The sequence below is a fragment of the Camponotus vicinus genome, unplaced genomic scaffold (assembly GCF_025532165.1).
Source record: "Camponotus vicinus isolate PSW18456_S1 unplaced genomic scaffold, iyCamVici1.0 SCAF_8, whole genome shotgun sequence".
In the NCBI taxonomy this organism is placed as follows: domain Eukaryota; kingdom Metazoa; phylum Arthropoda; class Insecta; order Hymenoptera; family Formicidae; genus Camponotus; species Camponotus vicinus.
Window position 1 is genome coordinate 14,036,127 of NW_028141980.1, and position 22,285 is coordinate 14,058,411.

The 22,285-nt window shown below is 32.8% G+C and overlaps 1 protein-coding gene across 5 annotated transcripts in view; it reads left to right on the forward strand.

The window, feature by feature from the left end:
* Bsk (mitogen-activated protein kinase dJNK) overlaps nucleotides 1-22,285 on the forward strand; it is a 142,970-nt gene that overhangs the window by 64,874 nt on the left and 55,811 nt on the right. For 4 of the 5 annotated variants that reach the window (XM_083106128.1, XM_083106135.1, XM_083106130.1 and 1 more), the window contains one exon: nucleotides 8,762-8,799. The gene's annotated coding sequence lies outside the window, so the exon portion shown is untranslated. Of the gene's footprint in view, nucleotides 1-8,761; nucleotides 8,800-8,964; nucleotides 8,984-22,285 lie in introns of those variants that run through there. The other variant, XM_083106131.1, reaches the window with a different exon arrangement.

The following is a 22,285-nucleotide window of genomic DNA, read 5'->3' on the forward strand; positions in this document are numbered from 1 at the left end:
TTTTTTATAAATATATAATTTATACATGTATATACACATATATAAATCGGACGAGGTCGATCATCATCATTTCTACCAGATTCGTTTTATAAATAGATACGACGCTTTTGGCCCATAAAGTATATCATTTGTCCAGCAACAGCCACGAACTAGAAAATGTTTCAAAATTTATGAGCTCAGCCGTGTAGCAGGGCTGAAGTATGTGGGATTGGCAGAAGAATGAGAATATCGATATAATATATCGATATGTAAGAAATAATATATCGGTATGTCGAGAATAAGTCGCTCCGACAATTATTCTCAATCTGTTTAAGTTCAAAGAAAATGATAAAATATCTAAATTTGGAATCTGATATGTTACCAATCCATAATAAAAGTTGGGGTACTATCTTATATTTTAAAATTTCCATAATAAAAGTTGGAGTACTATCTTATATTTTAAAATTTTTTGTATCGAATCAAATTGTGATTAAGAAATTGGAATAGAAAAGAGTAATTTGGTAAAAATTATTAAATATACTATAAAATATACTATTAAATATACTATAAAAAATTACTATAAAATATTTAAAATTGATAAAAAAATCAAATAAAAATAAAAGAATATTTTTAATTTTTTGAATATAAATCACAATTAAAAAGTAATTAATTATAAATGTAAGTTTACTCCGTATAATAAAAGTAAATTATATATAACCTGAAAAATATATTAAATTCTGAAAAATATATTAAAAGACTAAAAAGTTTAAAACTTAATTAACACGAATGAAAATATTAAATTAATCTTTAATGTTTACCGAGTATTTTATTGCAGTATACACATCGTATATTTTACTGCAGTTTTTATTTTATAATTCGAAACTTTATCCTTTTTACCTCTATGTTAGACACATTTCAAATTACAAACGAATGATAAAGATCAATGATCGATGAAAAAACAAAGTTTTACGCGTGAAATGTACGCATTTTTTGTGTATTAGATATCAACCTCGTTTCCATAAAATTTTTTATTTATTCGACTAGCTAGAAGTTGGCAGATAAAAGTTGGGTACATTTACAAAATACGGATACGTTTGCAACATCGTTGTCCGAAGCACCTGCTACGTCGTGTTGGGAAAGCATCGTAAACTTCTCTCCATCGCGCGCGATACAGTCGATGTTTTCATAAAGCGTCAATAACTTTCGCAGCTTCACTTTAACACCATTCGCTTTCATCATAGCGAAACTTAGGGGATTTCGTAACTTAACAAGTAAATCGAGGATTTTCGTACTGCTCAGCAAGAGAAGCTATCAATATTATATTGTATATATTTTGGAAATAGGATTACTCTTTCTTTTCGACTAATCTCTTTGATTAATTTGAAATAGATTTTTTCAAAATAGATTTTTGAAATAGATTTTTTTTAAAGCAGATATATTTACTAGTCATAAATTTTTTAATTTTAATGTTAAATATTACATTTTTGTCATGTTAATGTTTTTACGAGATAAGGATAGAATGACTAGCTTTTGAATTAAAAAGTTTTTATTAAATTTTTTTTGTAAGATCTATTTAAAATTAGCTGAGAGAAATACAAATTTCATAGGTGAATTATTAGAGATATATCATTATATTTTTATATCAAAAACAAAAAAACAATGTAAAAATAAACAATAAATTATTTAAAATAAATAGATTTTTTTCCCGTACATCTTTTACGCAGAGGAGAAGAATTGATGAGGACATTGTTGTTCGCGTCTCGAGAGTATAGTTATCGCCGGAAATCGCGGTTAGATGGTGGCAGAGTTACGGGACCGAAAGCAGGAGCTACGAGCTACGCTTACTCGGCAGTTTCAATTAAGCATCGAAGCTTTCGCCGGCGAAGCACGCAATCTCGCTCCCCCTTATGGCACACTCGACCGTCTTTCCCTCGTTCGTCGTTTCTCTAAGGAATCAAGCTGCTTATCTGTGAAATTTAGAAAGAGGATGAGGAAAATGTCACAAGATTTGCCGAGCTGTAGCTAATTAAAATTTACTATAAGATGATTCCGTCAGCACCATCCATCGCGATGATTAACAAATGATCCAATTTAATTTAAATGATAGATTGTCAAATATCATACAATTCATATATATACATATATTATCTAAACATCGTGCTTGCATCAAAAAGTTTAATTTTAATAATTAAATTATTATTAAATTTCATCAATCTTACATATTAAAAATAGTTTTATATTAAAAAATAAAATTATTGTAAAGATATTAGAGATAAAAAAATATCAAACATTGTTTATGTAATATTTTTTATCTCGAATTATCCTTATTATATTATTTTGAATTATCTTTATTAATTATCTTTATTTATCTTTTATAATTTTTAATTATCTTTATAATAATTTTATTTTTTTATATGAAATTATTTTTTAAAATTTTTCAATAATTTAATTTTTTTAGCGTATCTTAAGACAATAATTTCTTTTCGAAAAAATTCAGCAGCTTAATTCTATCATCGATAGATCGCGACGACGCCAACGTTCGGATGACATTTAGAGTGGCGTCGCAGCGTCGAGCGAGTTTCCGCTCTTTGCCCTGCTTCTTCTTGCGTTTGCCTCGATAGACGTCTCTTCATTGAGCATCGTCTTCGTCGTCGTCGTCGTCATCGTCAGCGACGACGACGTCGACGTCGATGTCGGCGCGGCCGTCAAAGGTCGCCACGGTATAAATACTCTGGCGCCGCCGTCGGCTCGTCGTCCCGGTTTCTCTTCCCCTTTTGATCCCTCGCCCTCTCGACTCTTCACACACCAGCCTAAATTTTCCCCCTTTCACGTTTACGGTTCTCCTTTCTTGTCTTCGCCACTCTTAAAATTCGCAGAGACGTCATTAGCTGCACTAGAGTCGGGATGGAATTTGATACAAAGCAAAAACACAAAGAGCAGGATAAAGAAAAAGATACAATTTTTCTCGAATCTTTAATTTGTGCAGACTTGAGTACAGCATTATTGAAGTTCGTCTAGACAAGATTCGAGCGACTCAATGAAAATTCGTCGAGACTCTCTGGCGGGATGCGAGACATTGATAGATCGATTACTGCGTCGTCAGTTGTCGTATAGCGAGGCACATCCGGTTTTCATGGCGAATAAAGCGAATATACGAGATGACAGTCCAATACGATAAATAAGATGAAGCGGCGAAGAATATATTTCTAAAAATATCCGTAAATTGGAGTTTGTACAAATCACGAAGTTTCTACAAATTCCTCTGGCATCTATTTTTTTTTTTTAATAAACGTCTGGTTTTGCACCATTTATACAACTTCTTATTTTTTCGACTTTGAATTGATAGTTAAATATTAAATTAATATTTTGTTCTTTTAATAAACCTGTAAATTTTGAAATATTCTAATTATTTACGCTAGAATTATTAATAAATTGAACATTGAAATATTATATAAATTAAAATGAAATATTATACTGTTTGAGTTATCGATATCTTTATGTCGAAATATATTCGTGTAATCTTCCTTAGTTCCGTTTTCCTTAACTTTATAAAACTGCGTGACTTCCGAGACACCCCGAGGCTATTCGATAACGCGGTTAACGCGTATCGTTCTATACGTTAACCGCGTTATCAGCCAATGAGAAAATCACGGTAGTTTGATGAAGCCAAAATCGATGGTATCTCGATAGTTGGACGAGAAATCTCTGTCATTTCTCCCGAATCGAGGGAGATCGATAACTCGCGATAAAAAAAATAAAAAAAATGACTGTAAAAGAAGCTCGTCATTTCGATGGTATAATAAGCGACCGTACTAATAGCATACCGACATTGCCACTTTATCTTATCTTTACCTCACATGATCGGCTTCGGAATTCATAATCAGATACGTCAGATTCGCATGCATCTTACGACCGATTTAACATTCTTGGAACACGTGAAATATATCGCGCTTATCAGAGAAATTAAGAAAACATCCGATTGAAGGAATCTCTGTTTTCTTAAGAAAGTTTTAACATTTTATGTAATGATTTGAAACTTTTCGTTATATAATTAAGCACTGTTTATTAAGTATGTGAATATATCGATTATTGATACTTGATTATTTTTCACTCATATCTCAACGAAATGTAATAGCAAAATATTTTATATTTGAAAAATAATCAAGTATCAATGATCGATATATTGACGTACTTAATAAATAGTGTTTAATTATAAAACTTATAAAATATCTTCCACAAAATTATTATTATCGTATTATCATATTATCTTACATTACAAAATCAATATAAAATAATGTCTCATCAATAACGAAAAGTTTCACATTATTATATAAAATGTTAAAACATTCTTAAAAAAACAGAGGTTCCTCAATCTTACTTAAATGTATATAGCATTAATGTAGCCTTATAATAACGTTTTCATAATATTATATTTAATGCTTTTCGATTAACAATAGGTGTATGAGGCAAATAAAAACCATACCTGCTATATCGAAAAAAGACTTTTAAGAAAATATATTAAAATATACTGGTTAAAGAGTCCGAGAGTCATTTCCGTTGCAGACTCGCTTGGTACTAGTATCAGTTGAATAAAGTTAAATTTGGTGCCAAATTTAGATTGGAATTTGGAAGTTTTTCTTCTTTATATCTCGCGGAATGCGTTCTATTTCCCCGGAAAAACGAATTGCGACGAAACTGAAGACTTCCGGCGGTGAGGACGGCGACACCGCGTGTCGATAATGCGAGAAGTTTGGCTGGAGCGAAGGAAAACCGAGTGTGTCGCTATTTTTCCGTCCGAAGTGACGCGACTTTTACATGATTATCGAAATGCGAAAAGTGTTCGGTAGAGAGAGAAACGCATTAAAGAGTTGGAGAGGTTTTCTCCGGCGGAAGGATACGATACCTAGTAGAATATTGGTAGAACGCAGCAATCCGCTGCAAGGTTTCTTCGATGGAAAAAGTCAGGGCATATCACCGTTCATATAGACGGAATATTGCTACGTCGGCGGTTGGGAAATATGAGATTCGTCGACGGAAAACGTTCTCGTATGGATATGTGTGATGAAGTTTGTTGAAGGAGTATGAAGAATCTTATAAAATTTCAAATTCTTTTACCACAAATGGGATGTACAAAACGATTTCTCTGAGAAAACTTCATTAGTAAATTTTTTGAAAAAATTGACAAAAATTGAATTAAATTTCATTTTTCTTTGGAAATTTTAATATTTAATATCGTAATGATTTTCTGAGTCTCAAATTAAAGTTAAAAAATTGAACAAAAAATATATATAAAATTTGGAAACCAAAAAATGATTCATTTTTGATTGCTTATATATCTTAACATTTTTTATTAAGAGAAAATTTATTCTAAATTGCAATAAAAATTCATAAGCTATCTTTTGAAAAATTGCAATAAAAGTAGCAATAAAAATTTATAAGTCAACTTTTAAAAAGTTATTCCAAAATAAGAGAAGTTTAATTTAAAAGAGATCTTGAAGAGTTTAATTCGACTATTTACAAGATTTCTTCAGTATTTTGAAAAAAAGGCTCAAGATACAATATAATATGTCTGTGTATGTGTTTGTGCGCGTGTGTACAATTGAAATATTGCTGTCTCGGCAGTTGAGGAATATGAGATTCGTCGATGGAAAATGTGTATATATGTCTCTATATGGATGGGAAATCAGGAGATATAAAGAAATTTATAAAATTTTGAATTCTATCAGTATCAATAAAGTTTATATAAGGGAATCTTATTTGATTATTGATATTTTTATAGAAATAATGATAGGATGGAGGGAAATCCATCACTTGTACGTGTGAGTATAAAGTCATACGCCGATATTAATAGAAAATAATATAATAGATAAGAATATTAAAATTTTTTGCTGCAATATTTTTTTTTAATAGCAGTATATTTCACAATATTTAAAGAAAAACTTCAGCGTGCGTAATTCATTTTCTTTTCTTTTTTTAATTTTTAAAGAACCGTTTAAAACATGATTAAACACTAATGAGTACGTTAGTTTAACGACCGTTTCGAAATTACCAACTCGGCGCCAGCGATTATTTCGTTATTGTGTGTACTTTCGAAACCCTTCTTTAAAATGTTCGCTATTAGTAAAAGTTTTCATACCGGAAATATTGATATAAAACTGTTAGTAATATTTTTGAATTTTTATTAAAATTTATCGCTATTTCTCTCTCTCAATAAATAATTTGTAAAAATGTTTATGTATAAATCTTTGCCCTTAATGTACATATATATTTTTAAATCTACATATGCATGTGGCAACCATTAACATTTCGCTGGGAATTGTAAATCCAATTTTGTACACAAATTGTGATGAATGCAGCATTAATCAATTTCGAATTTTATTATTTTAGGAATAAATGTGTGTATATTTCAGATTGAGCTGGTGAAATAACTTGGCAAAATAATATTAAAAATAATGTGGGAAAATTAGTTTGTCAATTTGTCAGAAAAAGCGTCGGCGGAACGTTAAATATTCGGCGATACTTATACGTGGTAACAATCAGAGCTTAACGATGTTCCGAAAATAGGAATCATATAGACGGCCTATTTGCGGATTTTACGACGCCTACGTTTCTCGTCGCCATTAATCTCTAATCGTTATCGTCGCCGAAATGACGGGACGGAGAACGCGACGGGATTCGTTTGTCCGCGGAGAAGAAGTCGACCACCCAACAACCACGTGGACGGTCGGAGTATTTATGTTACGACGCGACGCGTGTAGAGTAACCGCGCGTGTTGACGAGCTCGCGCTTTTTGCCGGCCTTAATGCATCGGCTTTTACTGCACTCGCATCTGTCCGCGACTTTATCGCGCCGTTCGCGATGATGCATCGCGCGATGCATACACTAATGACCGGGATTGCATCGCCGAATGGCGCCGTTAATATCGCCACCGATATCTCGATTTCCTAATGCACACGAGATGACTTATGCAAGCAACTGACATTTATATTTCTCCCAGTAAAATCGACGAAATTTTCCAAGGAATGCAAAGCAGTGTTTTTAAAATTGTTTTGGACTTGCGAGAAAGCAGGAAAACTTCTCTTTCATGGAAAAAATTACTTATTATTATAATTATAATTTTATAGAAATTAATTAATTTAAATTTTATGTAAAATTTTTTGAATATTTAGATTGAAAATTTTATAATCTCTAATTATATTTTTTAATTTTATCGAATACTATTGATATATATTTTTATATTGTTACATTTTTAATTTAACAAAAAAATATATTATACTAAAACTTTACTCTTGATTTTTTAAATAATTTAATAAAAAGTAAAATTTTTGTTGTACTTAAACATGAAAACATCTCTCTGGTGACCTTTTTATTAAAAAAAATGAATAATTGTTAGAAACAAAATACTTGACTTAAATGAGAGATTTTTTTTTGACAGGAAGAAAAGTCCCGTTGAGAAGTTTCAGTGGAAAACGACTTTTAGACTTTCAATAGCCGTTTAAAACTGCTTCGGGAAAATACGTGAACTGTTTTCAAAGTTTCTGCGGAATATTGTCGGTTTTCCGGTTTTACGACGCCACGTTGTCGTAAAACCTATGTGCAAACATTTCAGAAATCGCTTTTATAATACGAATAAATTCAAGCATCTTGCGAATAAATTCGATTAATACAAATAACTTTGAGCAATGTGAATAAGTTTAGATAACACGTATAAATTCGAAGGGTAAATTTAATTAATACTCTCGAAAGAAATAATATCTTTGTGACATGAATCTGTGCTCCTAATTGACTGAGTTCGTTAGGGTTTCATTATGACAGTCGGGATATAATGTGAATGGCTGTACATCAAAGTCGAGGAAAGTTCACAGAGAATTTGCGCGTAGCACAAAGTCAACGAAACATTTCCGCAGTTAGGATATGTCGCTAAACTGGCGCGGCCTTTCTGTCGCTTGCCGTCGCAGTTTCATCAGCTGCAACATCGAGTGAACTTAATTATAATGCGAATGTCGTCAAAGGAAAATATTCGGGATATACAGAGTGAGAAACTAATATGCGCAACGTGACATTGCGAGTGAATCGTCCATAAAACATTTAGATATTAGTGAGACATTTTGAACTTGTTAATTATACGAATCTTTTTTACTAACTTTGATTTGACTTTCCTTTAATATAAGTTTATTATTCATTATTTAATTTCTTAATATTTGCTTTTACGAAAACTTTTATTTGTATTATTTTGGGAAAAATATTAAATTCATAAAAATAATTTTACTTTAATTAAAAAATACATAGTGTGATTTTATTTCTTTGGATTTTCTGTCATTATTATTATAATCTTTAATTATTATTATAGATTATAAAGAAAAATGCAGAGAGGGAGAAATGCATATTTGTAAAATATTTAGTTGCAAATTAAATTTGCCTTTTAAGAAAAGAGAGATTACATGTGCTTATTAATATTATAAGTTTTCTTCAAACATTTTTGCACCGCGTATCTTCATTTTTGTGATCAAAAATAAGGCTTTAAAACGCTTGGAGAAAGTAAGCTCTTTAATTAACTCTTCCAAAATGTTCAAAGATAATTTATCTTTTAGCCAGCATTTTTTTTCTCTGTCGTCTTGTAGAAGTTACTACGTAACTTTGAAACGCTTTAAATCACTTGCGTTGAAGAAACTTGCTCATTTAAGAATTAAGAACAAACTAAACAGAGGACACCGTAATATTACGTGCCTAGTAACGCTGTACGTCTTGCAAACTTCTCTAATTTTGTTTTCTTTTGTTGCAGGGATCTTTGATCTACATTGGGGCCTTCTTCCTCATCGGGTATGTCTCCAAACATTCTTATTCCCTGAGTCAATTCTCCTTTGAAATTACTTCGCGTTCTCCTAGAACAGATTGATCTCGGAAATGCCTGCGGGTCTTCTTTCATAAAAATACAAGTTATAGCATAAGCTTGTAATACAAACGTAAAAAGACTGCGACCAAAGGAACATTCTGAGAGAGAGAGGTATAATTTTTTCTAATATATATTTAAATTAAAAATTTCGAGTATTACTATTTAATATACAATTTATTAAAGTAAAAATTGAAGTATATTAAAATATTATTAGTGCGATAATTTTTTATTAATTAGAACTTTTTAATCAATATCTTGACGAAATAAAAGCCTAATTTCACGTACCGAAAATCTCTGGGAAACCTCTCGCATTGTTTCGTCGTTGTGTTTTTTTTTCGCATGCGTACGCGCCTAGATTGGTGATGAGCTTCACGTTTGCGCGCTCGGCAATAACTAAAATTAATAAACGCGAACCTATATCTGTCAGAACGTGATAAACGAGACGTGCGTGCGTGGGTGCATACGCAATCGTTTATCGATCGCGTATTGCGGGTCGGTCGAGATGCTCCTTGACGGGTCCTCCCGCAGGACGAGTGTCGAGTCGCGTGATGAAAGAACCGATCGATTTGCTCGCATCAACCTGAAGTGACAGGTCGAGCGTTCTGGATTTTGCGATCTATATTGTGGCGACAATTAATTTACTCGCGAGTACATCGATCGATGTTTGGAAGTAACAATAAGATTAATAGATTTGGAGGTAACATTAAGTATTTATATAAAATATTACTAATATTTTACGAAAAAAATTTCTGAAAATATTAGATTTTTTATTCAATAAATATGTTATCCAAATTTATCGAGAAGTCAAAAAATATACTTACGTGCATTACATTTGAAAAAATTTTTGAAAATATTCCTCTACATTTTTTTAAATGTAATATTTTTATATAAAAAGGACAAAAAATCATTTTAAGATGTCAAAAATATTTCACGCAGTAGTTTGTTAAATGAATAATAACGCAAAAGATTAATTTGTTAAATGAATAATAACGCAAAAGAAATATAATTTTGTTTATCTTTTCATTTGATTGGTTATAAGAACGTCATTAGTTGTTAAGGTCTTTTTTCGTAATGCATTAGTTATCGTACGAAAACATTTTTTTTCCGACCCTCGAGATGGAGAGAAGCAATCTGGCAGTTCGATCACGCACATACTCGGTTCATTAGGCTGTTTGCCCTACGAGCTTGAGTAATTGCCAAGCGCAGGAAATGTACGGTGGTTGTTGCCAAAATTTTTAGACGCATTACATTACACTTTGATTTTATCCGGTTTCTCAATCTTTCTAAAATGATCAGGCACTTTTGAACAAGGAGAATATTGGCGAAATACCAATAAGCAGATGTACAAATACAATATATATACATCATTTATTATATATATTTTATAATGATTTTTTTATTATTTTGAAAATATAATTGAAATTTTCGTAAAAAATAAATTAAATGTAAATAAAATTTAAATAAAATAATTATTTTCTATAAATTAATTTAATAAAATATTAAGACTGCATTTTTACGAAATATATAAAATTGCGAAATATATATATATATTTATTACTTCGTCATAGTTTAATTACAGTGCGACTTTTGAACAGAATTATACAACGACAGAGAAAGAGAACTTTGCTTTGAGAGAAAATCTAATATAGATGATTAATCTAATATAAGAGAGTGTAAGAGAGAGATACGGTTTAATTTGTGGTTGGACGAAGTGCGGCGGGATGTTGAATTGCAATTTTGCGTGTCTCGTAAGCAGAGTGGTGATTATTAAAGTAGGCCATCGACATGATTGATCCGGCAAATTTATGTCGTACACATTTTATGATTTGTACCTACTCATTATTCTATCCAGTTGTTCTATAGTATGATATTAATCAAAGTGCAGTATTAAAACTTCTTAAAGATTTTAAGGAAGCTTTATCCAAAAAATATTTAAAATTGCTGGAAATTTTATATTGTATTATTAATAATTTAATGAATTAATAATTACAATTTCCGAACAATTCTTGATTAATTGATTACAATTAGTCATAAATTAATTACAATATTCATATATTTCCGCGGTTTATACGTACAATGTGCAGTGGCATTTGTAATATTCCGTTATACGTGCAAATTAATATGATTTAACGAAAATTTGTAATTAATTATACACTCATCGATCAAAGAGAGAGACAAATGACTGCTCGTGAAGTTTAAACCGTGAAAATGATCGTCTTGAAAGGGTTAATATGGCGTACAGGTAAATGATGGGTTTGCGTAGACCCCGGGTAATTGCTAATATTTAGAAGCTGGTTGCCCAGCACCGGCTGACATTATCCTTCGTTAAGGAGATTCTCTGAAAAGGGTAGAAAGAGCGAGCGTTGCACGAAAGGATAATGTCTCTCGACGAAGCGTAATTATAAGCAATAGCCCCTTCGAGGATTAACAGTCTTGCAAAGCTTTAAAGTCTGAAGGAATGTTGCTTTTTGGCTACAGTATTATTAAAAATATGTTGATTTTAATCTGTGCGATTTCGCGGTAATTACTTTTTTTACGATATTCCTTAAAGCATCTTTTCCTTCTCTATGTAATTTACAAGGAAATGATGAAATTTAATCTTTGAGGTACTTTTTAAATCTTTAAACTTTTAGAAATTGCTTTTCGCTATTTAAGTTCTGTAAACTTTCATTAAAATGCCATATTCACGAAAGATTTAAAGAAAAATGTGTGTACATTTTACACGAATATTTGTCTCTTAATTATGAAAATTCGTGAGAGATTGTTTACTTAAAGTACAATAACATAATCGATTCGGTAGGCTTGTAACATATTGAATTAATAATCGAGACACATCTGCGAGATCGATATTCTTTTTCCATCTATAAAATACTCTAGTCGGCGATCATTTTATCGTCGTCGGATTTTCTTCGCTCGCCATAACAGTTCGATAAATCGAGTCGCGAGCCGCTGGGAATTGTTTTATCGCCTGCCCTCTCCTTCCACTTTCCTCGTTCCAAGAATTTCCATTCATCCCGTGAAAATGGAGACGCATTTTGCAGAAACGAGATTAAGGACAAGGAACACGGAGCAAGAAAGAAAACGAGAAAGAGAAAGGAAAAAAGAGAAAGAGCTTCCTGATACTTTGTGGCGAACGACCGCGATGAATTTCACCGTCGTTGTCAAAATGGGAGCCAGAATCCGGAAGAAGAAGTAGACAACTAAAGAGAAGGGAGGAGAACGGACGGGAAAGAGTCACCAGGGACCAGCATCCCGCGCAGCCATATGATACGTACAGAAGCAACCCCTCTCAGCCCATGTACAGAAACTCTCTCTTGCCCTAACCCTCGACATCGATGGATGCCCGTAAATCGCTGACCTTTTCTCCGAATGTCATCCCTCTCTTCCCTTTACCACCATTGTCGGACGTTCGCCGCAATTTTCTTGAGAAATTTCCGCTCTTGCCGATCCGCTTCGCTTTTCTTTTCTCTCTTTCTCTCTCTCGAGTTTTTCGCGCTTTGATCTTGCGGCGCGATTTGTCAATGCACGTCGTGGTGAACCTATCGATATATATTGCAAAACGATGTCTGTGTATCGTGTTTATCATGTCGATTTCCACCATTTCAGAAAATGATGGGATGGCGATCTTCTCACGTAAAAATAGAATATGCAAAAGAATAGTGATACGATAAAAATGGAATGGCGTGCAATTGATACATAAAGTTTTCTGCAAAAATATATATTGCGATAGAATGCCGAGATATGTATATCGATAACTGTCTTAAATTTAATCAGGATAAATCGATTGACGCTACATTTAGTAAAATCTAGAATTAATTAATGAACAAAAGATTTGTTTTCTTAATATATTTTAAAAAGTTGTTAAAAAAGTTAGGTGCTTAGAAATTAAAGAAAGTTTGAAAATAGATTGGGAAAAATGTAAAATGAAAAAGAACTTTGATTCTAAAGCTGGCGGGATGTAAAGTAAGATATAAATTTATAATAAGGAAATTTTTAGGAAAACACGGATAGAATTTATAATTCGAGGTAACGGGAAGTCGAAAACTTTTTTCTGAATGAAAAAGTCTCCGTTCAACTTGGCAACACGGTTACTACGCGTAACATTTTTCGAATATTTTTCGAACATAATACAAATTATAAAAGTTCCGGCCATAAAAAGCGTTCGGCTGTTGGGCATCGCCCGCACACGGCTCGCATGGTTCATCGACTTTCACGACTGATCACTCTCTTTACTCCTCCGGACACCGCGGCAAATCAATATCCATCCACGGGTCTCCGTCCTGCTTTTACTCGGTCTCTTCCCTCTCTTCTCGATATATATTGCATTGTATATAATGGATACATATGCGTACGCAATCTACGTATATGATTTTACTAAACAATCGCGTCAGAATTCTAACGAGAAAATTGAAAATGTATAAAACTCTGCACAATGGATATAAAATTAATAATATATGTGTGTGTTTTAATATATATAATATTTTTTATTACGATAGAGAATATATTTTCGATGAGATTTTTTTTTATTTCAATAATATATACTCTTTCATCTTTGCAAAATGCAAAATTATTTAAAAAATTCTTATATATATGTGTGTGTATAGAATTTTAGAATTACAGCAATAAGATTTAAGTAACAAGGAAGGAATGAACGAAGAAAAATACTATTTATTTTAACAAAATTGAATTGAAGTAAGAATTGAATGAAAAGTAGATAATCATCTTTAATGAATCGGTCGTTTCAAAATCCGTTTAATCTGTTGCATCGCCCGTTTTTAACTACCTTTATTTTAAAAAAGAAGAAAACTTTTGCGCTGATCAGTCTCGCGAAAATTAATTCATCCATCTGGGATTCAGGCCGGCTTCTGCGCGAGAGCTACCTTGGATTACGCTCCTGGTTTATGACCTATTTCTTTCTATTACTACCATATACACGACGAAAAAGTAAGTCTTAAAATGAAAATTTTTCCGATTCAACGTATATATAATTGATTATCTTAAAATATTGAAGTGTATTGGCTTTTTCTTTAAATTGCACTTGTCTCTTCTTTAATTTCGCGACATAGAATTTTATATGTCCTCTCGCTCTTGTTTCTCTCGACTTCGCCTGGCCGAGTCTTCGGCCGAGTGATAATAATGCCATTGTATAATCGATATTTCACGCCGGTTTTATTAGAACGACTTCGCGCCTAACTCGTCGATAAAATCACCGGTATATGGAAGGACGCGAAGCAAATATTGGACAAAATAAAACGTACAAAAAGAAAAAAAAAGTATCGGCGAAACGACCATAGAGCGTGCTACTTCGAGAAGGTTAAAGAGAGGAAAGAGGAATCGCGGTGGTTTCATTTCCGGTGCGAGCAGTTTTTCACGATGACGATTTCTCGGGAAAATGCCAATAAAAACGGCGATAACCAAAATGGGTGCTTACATACTTAGGATGCTATTTAAGAAGAAGGAAGATGTGGAAAGGCAAAAGATGCATGAGACTTAAAGCGAAGAATGCAATATCGAAATTCTCAAGTGAAACATCCACTGTCTATATTAAATGCCAAAATTATATTTTCCTTCAATATAAGTTTTCTTATAAGGAAAACTTAAACTATATTAGATGAATATGAGAAGATTATTTAATAGTTAAACTTAAATTCAAAGAGATCAGATGCTGAAGACTAGAAAAGTAGACAGTTTACATAGCTTACTTCGAGTTTTCTCCCCTTTTCCCCAAAGAATTACTCTGTAAAGATCCTACTACATCTCTTCCTTACTTATATCCTAATCTCCTTATTTTTTATGGCTGATTTCCCCTTTGTAACAATGATTATTAATGACTTCCGATTATTTCGTTGTACGAGGTAAGAAGAAGAACTGCGACTATGGGATCTGCTGGAATGACACAGTTCTCATTTGGAGTTTTACCCTTGTCGGAAAAAGAGAGAAAGAGAGAGAATTAAATACAAAAGAAAAAGATAAAAGGGCCCGTAGGTAATTTCGGCGGATCGTTCGTACGTTCATTTATCCTGCTACTCATTCCGTATCCTTCCCACGGAGAATATCCACCACATTGTTTCTCTCTCCACGTTCGAGTCGCTATTTTCCCTGCTGGAACTATGGAGGCAATCGAATAAGTCACGATGCGAAATGCAAATCGGGAAATCTACGCGGTGTAATGGTCGACGGAGTCATCTGATTCGTCGTTTCGATTTATTTCGCGATAACCTTATTGCATAGAATTACATTAATCGTACAATTGTAAGCTAGAAATGGATAAATTAAACTTAAATTGGAATAAAGTAGAAGTTGGACTAAAATTCATGAAGATAAAATTAATTAAAAAAAGCAAGCTGAACTTGTAGATAGATAGAGTTGAAAGAGAAAGAAGGAGAGAGAGAGAGAGAAAGAGATGATCATTTTAATTAATTTTTTAAATTATAATACAATTTTTTTATTCAATTTTCTTTTTCTAAATATAGATATAAGACTTATATCTTAATGTTTAATATGATTAATATAATTATATTTAGATCATATCCTTTTCTTGTGTATTTTTACTCAATATAAGATCTGTGATTTTAGTTTAATAGTTTTAAATTATTTAAGTTTAATAATGAAATTTAATACTGAAAATACTCTTAGTTAATCGTATAAATCTTATAAATTAGATGACACTTGATGAAGTCAAAAATACAAGTCGTTTCGTTTCATTTCTTCATTTCTCATATTTCTGTCATTCGTTGTTTGCTCACGAGACGTTTTAAAATCGATCTGTTTCGATACTTGCCGCTTTACTAGGCCATTCGAAACAAGTACGTGACCACTACGAAAACAATTTCGGAGAAAAAGAGACAGAAACAGATACTCGATCCTTAATCCGCCTTTACGTTCGCGATGAAGGTGCATAAGACAGTTTTACGACAGTCAGATTCGCACAAATAGTCTAGGATGCCGTAAATGTCGTGCTTTCGATCTTTTGCCATCGCCATTTCGTATCTTTATTTCCCATACGAACTTTGCACATCAGCCTGTAATTTTTTTACGTTTTTAAAATGCACTCTGTAAAACTGATCGAAGCAGACGATAAATTCTGCTGACGATTGAAATATTTAATAATCTATTAAAATACATGAAAATTAATTAAAATCTTTTAATAGAAGAATATTGGTAATATGATAGCAAGAATTATTAAATTAATACAATTGTCATCGTCAGAAGTTTTTTGATTTTATTATTCTGTCATTTTGAGATTTTATAAATATTAAAATTAAAAATAATAAAATTTATATTAGGCAGAAAGGCAGAATTTATATTAGAAAAATCCAGATTAATGAGCGAATATGTCAATGCTTTTTATATTCACGCCTCATAAAAATGTAGAGACTCTACTTCATGTTTACGTTTTACACATTCATTTTACATTATATCTTCAGAGATCTTTTCATCTTCTTCATTTGCTCCTATTTGAATTTTATAATTTTCCTTTTCCAATAAAACTTTATAAAATATCAAAGTAACTAGCAAACTTATTATAAAAATATGAGTACTGAAACTTTACTCTCCGACTCTCTTGTCAAAGTATCAAGTCGCGCATTTCAATGAGCCGACAAAGTGTGCGCATTTTCATAATCTATCGTGGTTTATCAGTAGTTCAAAAATAGAAAAATCGATGAGCAATACCGGCTGACAATATCGTCGTTACGATTCACTTGACTCATCTGTGAACGATAATATGCTTAATCAGCTGTTTCGTATGAACGCAAATCAGTTATGTGATATACAGGACGATGACATTGTTAAGCGCGTCGGGTTATAATTTTTTTTGCACTTTTGTAGTTTTATTTTCCACGTTTGTTCCCTGCAACGAGATTGGTAGTCTCGAAAGCGACGCTCGTCTTTGGCGGTCTTTGATGCTTCCTAAAGACTCAGAGACCGCTTTAATGTCCCGACAATGCGTGTCCATGGATAAAAGCTTCAGGTACGATTAAGTATTAAACACAAGACGAAAATCCATCTCAATTTTTTTCCGGATAAAAAAAATTGCGCTGCACAATCGCTAATGAGGTACACAAAAATGGCAGAAGCGGGAATTAAAGTATTCAGCCGCACACTCCTTGCGGAGATATGTATTCAGGTGACTTACCATTATTCAATGGAGAAAAGAAATTAATGTGCAATTCATGCGAGAACTGATTCAAAAAATACAATTTTTAGTTAGAAAAATCCAGAAAAATTCTCCGTTTGAGGAGAAAACTGACTTCAAACTTTAACACGATACTCGAAGGGAAAAGTTTTGTCGATCGCACAATGGTGAAAAGTTGCGGAAAGTGCAATCGGAAGGAAGGGAGGATGAAAAAAGGGATGCTGATACATGTGCGCTAGGAAGTAATTAAAAACTCCATTGTCCTCTTTTAATCACAAGATAACAATGATTACGATTCTTGTTTTGGTTTAAGAGTAGAATACAATTCTCGAGTAAATCGACTTTTAGCATCGAGTTTGTAAGTAATAAATTTTAAAAAAGAAGTTGCTACAAAAGTATAGTAAGCTTAAGAGAGTGATAAGAATAAGGATAGATTAAATTATTATGTACCCTCGGTAAGAAAGAAAAAATTTTGTCGATCACTCGCGGAGAAAATACGTAGAAGAATAATGTCGCACCGAAGCTGCGTCATAAGGATCGCGACGTCCTCCTGAGTTGTTATGGGGCGCAGGTTGAAGGGAGTGTACGCACGTGGTGCCGCACCCAACACACTTATTTGCATTCTCATTTGTATCGCTTGTGCTCGGGGATTCGACGAGAGACACTATGATTTATGAAATACCCGTAATAATCTCTTAATTGAACGTCTGTCGTGCCGACTAGCATTATTAGTCGGTATAAAATACGGTAAAACTACTTGGCAAGAGATGAAGTAAAATTTTTACGCAATCCTTTACTTTGCGCTGATTCGCTCTTAATGCGTTTTTATTGCGATAATTTTATTTCTTCTTTATTTAATCTTCATTTATCTTAATTAATTTGATAGAGCCTTTTTCTTTCAACAAACTGCTTTATTCGCAAGAGACATTTTTATCATGCTTGTTATTAACTGCTTACGACAAATTAAATTTTGCAGAAATAATCATGCAGGAATTTACCCAAGACAATTTTATTTCCATTTCTTTATATGCTTCTCCGAGCAAGCGTGAATATTTTTTTTTAATTTTTTTTCTCTTTATTTCCACTTTCAATGTTTATATGTTTTAATTAATATTTGTCTCTCGGCGATATATATAGAAGACAGCTAATGAGTTACCACGTTTTGACTGATCGACAATTTTGTTTGAACAAGCCGATCGAGAATTGAATTCGATGCCTGTGATTTGCATAAACTATAAAAACAATGGTGTGATCGATCACAGTGAAACGTTAGTAATGCGCTCGCGTGGTTAAACGCAAATCCTACCTGTATAGCCACGCGCAACCACTATGCGAGTTGAATTTACACACTCGCGGCAAATATGCACGTGGTTAAGCACGAGGAATTTGATATCTAAAGTATACGTGAGGCTTCCCGCGAGAGCTTTAAGTACTACTAATACGACACCCCATGCATCATCAAGTCCGATCAAGTGCGATTAGCATGCGCGCTGATCGTATTAACGCACACATTCTAAACAGTCCTTCACATATTTTGTAAGATTTTTCTTCGTATATAGAAACGATCTGCTGCTAAAATTTGTAACATTTTTTTCATTTTTAACGTTATATTTGTTGAATATTAAATTATAATTTATTAAATATAATTGATATTCAATATCAATATTTGTAAAAAATTCACAAAACTTTTATTCGCATTTTTATCGAATAAGGATAAATATAATTAAACTACAAAAATATACAATTTAAAAAAGCATATGTAAGTTTGAGATCTAATTTTAAAACGATGAGAGAGTGAGTCTTTCGCAATGGTGGCTAATAACAGACGACGGTAGTTATATCAAATGAGACTGCATCTTTCTTCTAGTTGCTCAAATCAAACTCAACGCGAGCAAAAACGCTGGTTCTGTAGTTACATGCAAAACACGTGTCGCGGCTGAAAGTTTTTAGCTGTCTCGCGCGCGTATCCAACAGCCTGGAACATCTCATTCATAAGGCCACATGTGTGTCTTATGTTTTTGTCACTTGGTGTAATCGCGACGGGGAGATGGTCGATCGATGGAGGGCAGATTTGCGCACTCTTTCTCTCCCCTTTCTCTCTGTTTCCATTTTCGAACATCTGTAAACTGCTAATCAACTTTGTTGTATTCCAGGATTAATATTTAAACTTCGTATTTATTTTATCAAAATTTGCTTATTGTTTATATTTGCCAATGGAATAATTAATAATCGCGTAAACGTATTGTTAATAAGATTGATATGAAAGAGTCGCATTTTCATTAATATTGCATACTTGTTATATCGGCTTGGAATTAAATTTGCTGCAATGTGGGTAATTCGATATTTATGCTAATTAAAATGTATGTAAATGAATTTTGAATAATGCTAATGAATTATACGCACAAAATATTTTATCACGATACTGCGACAGGGTGACATCGTCCATGATGAAATAAAGTAAAACTAGAGCAAGTTTACACATATTACATCAAAAAATTAATTTTATAAAACGAGAAATATGCTAATTTATTAATTAATTTTTACAAAAGAAAAAAATAATGACTTATTATGAAAAGTTATTATTAATACATATGATATTTCTCTCTCTTTTTTTGTTAAAATGTTATAATATCGCACAAAGCAATTTAAATAGAATAAAAAATGAAATTCTTTTTGATCTAAAATATTAGAATAGAATGAAATTTTGAAGTTTTATATTTATTTTATACAAACTGATTTTAATTTCTGCAAATTACTTTTTTTAATATTTCAACAGACTTCCATTATCCAGCTGTACATTTTAATCAGATTGTTCTAAATTTCCATCGGAAATATGAAAAGGGAATGTTTGCTTTTCAACCGATTGCCGCGAGGAAGTTATGCGAGATCGTTTTAGCGCACAATTTGCTGGATTTTGCCCCCGCCGCTCTTTTCGTAGGAATAAAATAAAAAAGGAAAGCTAAAGGGAGAAGAGTTAATTTCATCGGGGTCTGCCCTCTCTTTCTTTTGTGCAAAAAAATCGCACCGTCGACCGCGATTGGCCCACTTGCCGCCACGAGGCATGAGTTTTTCATCGCTACGAGTTAATATTGCAATACCCTCCGTTTTCCTCTATTAAGGGCAGGGCAGTCGGTTTCACCCTCAAGCCCTCCCGGGAGGGATCCGAGAGTCGTGCACGTCGGTGCCGTTCTCATTAAAGAGCGCATTCGCCGCGGGGTTGATATTTGTATATGTGTGTGTATGTATGTGTGTGTGTGTGTATGTTGAATGTGCGTCGGTGGTTGAGTTAGATACATAACCAGGCGTATGGCTGTGCGCGGCGTATTTTCCGCGACGATATCTTTGCGGGAATTTAGCGACAGCCGGAAATGGAGGCGGACTAAAATGTTCAGGAGCAGATGTAGGATCTCAACTTGAAGTTTAGCGTGTACTGATAGCATTAATATTTTTTGGCAAAGTAGTAACGGCATTCGTAGTAAAAATACATTCACAATCAGATATTACATATTACTTAATATTTTTTTTAATATCTTTGTACGTTTATGTGTATCTTTTATTAACAGAATTTATCTTACGAAATACTTTATGATCTGACTGATATCTATTACTTCCACGAAAGTGGATAGTTATATCTTATCTTACTGAATTAATATGATCTAAAGTACATATTGAGTTTTATCAGAATTGTTATTCTTTTTTTCGTTAGATAATTCTTTTGCTTTTTCAAATCAACGTTTTCATCATTTTTTATTATTTAATTAAATTTTAATTCGAGTTGCGAGTATCTTACGCGAGCGTATGATTTTAGCTCCGAATTTAGCGAGACGAAAATATCGATATTTTCATATCATTTGACAGGATAGTAAGTGACTTGTCACTGACGGAAATATGGCTTGTCTTATTTTACCGCTTTCTGCGACTTAAGTCTCTCTAGCACGTTTAATCTCTTCGGGATTGCTGCTGCTCTTCCGCGAATTATCTGTCCGCGCGTTTCCTTCTGAAATAGAGATCCATATTTCACTCCATTACAAATCGCTGGAATTAGAACCGCGAGAGCGGCGGGGACAGTTTTTCGCGCGCGAGTAACGAACGGCCGAGACTAATCCGGCCGGCGACGCGCGGATAAATTAATTCGACCCCTGCCATACATATTCGTCGCGTATCGTTGATGACCGACTCGACCATTTACTTTGTCTCGTAAAGTACAATTTCCGCCTCTCCACGCAGTCGGTTCACTCGCGTTGTTTTGGCGACGATTGCGGTTCTCGCACGACCGTCTGGGAGTAGAAAGACGACGACGAAGGCGAGATCCCAGACAAGATCCCATTCAATTTACGTTGTGACGACACCGTCTAGTCTCCTTTGCACGTAAAATGGCCCATGCATATGTTAGACACTAAGGATATCGTCCTCATTGCCTAGAATTTATTGGAGGAGCATTCGCGCCTTCTAACTAACTCACGATAATTATAGAAATTAATAGAGAAAACAAGTGAGGATATCTCAGACTTTGATTGATTATTCTTTGGTCCATATTTTTTATTTTTACCATTTTATATTAATGTTATATATACCAAAAAATATATCTAATTTTAATTAAATAAGTAAGATAATTAATTCAATTATAATAATTATGATCAATTAAAATTTTATTTAGTAATATTTTTTTGGATATTTTTACTTTTACAAAGACAACATTATATTCATTGATAAAGATTTCCATCTCAAAATTTTTTATTTTTAATCGTTAAGACATATACAATCTTTTCAAGAATTTATATCAAATTCATGAAAAAATTTTATATAAATTCATGATTTTATATAAAATTTATATAAAAAGTAAAAATTTATATATGTCTAATATATATATTAAATTTATGATACGATGAATTCCTTTCTTCGTCAATAAATTAGTCCGCGCAATATTAATTAATTTCTGTCGTACAATTAACATAAATCCAAATTTGCAATTAAGGAAACTGACAAAGAGACAGTTAAACCCGCTTCGAAAATTCTGAGAAACGATTCGCGTTTACATTACGAAACGAGGGTTCCTTTAAGTCTTAAGCGGATTGCTTGTAACATGTATATAATATATGGTTACATCGTTATAACGATGTAATCTATTCGTTTCTTCCACGGAAAAATGTGTAGTAGAATACGGCACCGTATTTTATCAAATTATCCGTAAAAAACATCTTTTATACTACATTTTTGTCTAATTTAATCTGATTTTATTTACTACAAACGATGTTATCTCCAATTTTCCAGTAATG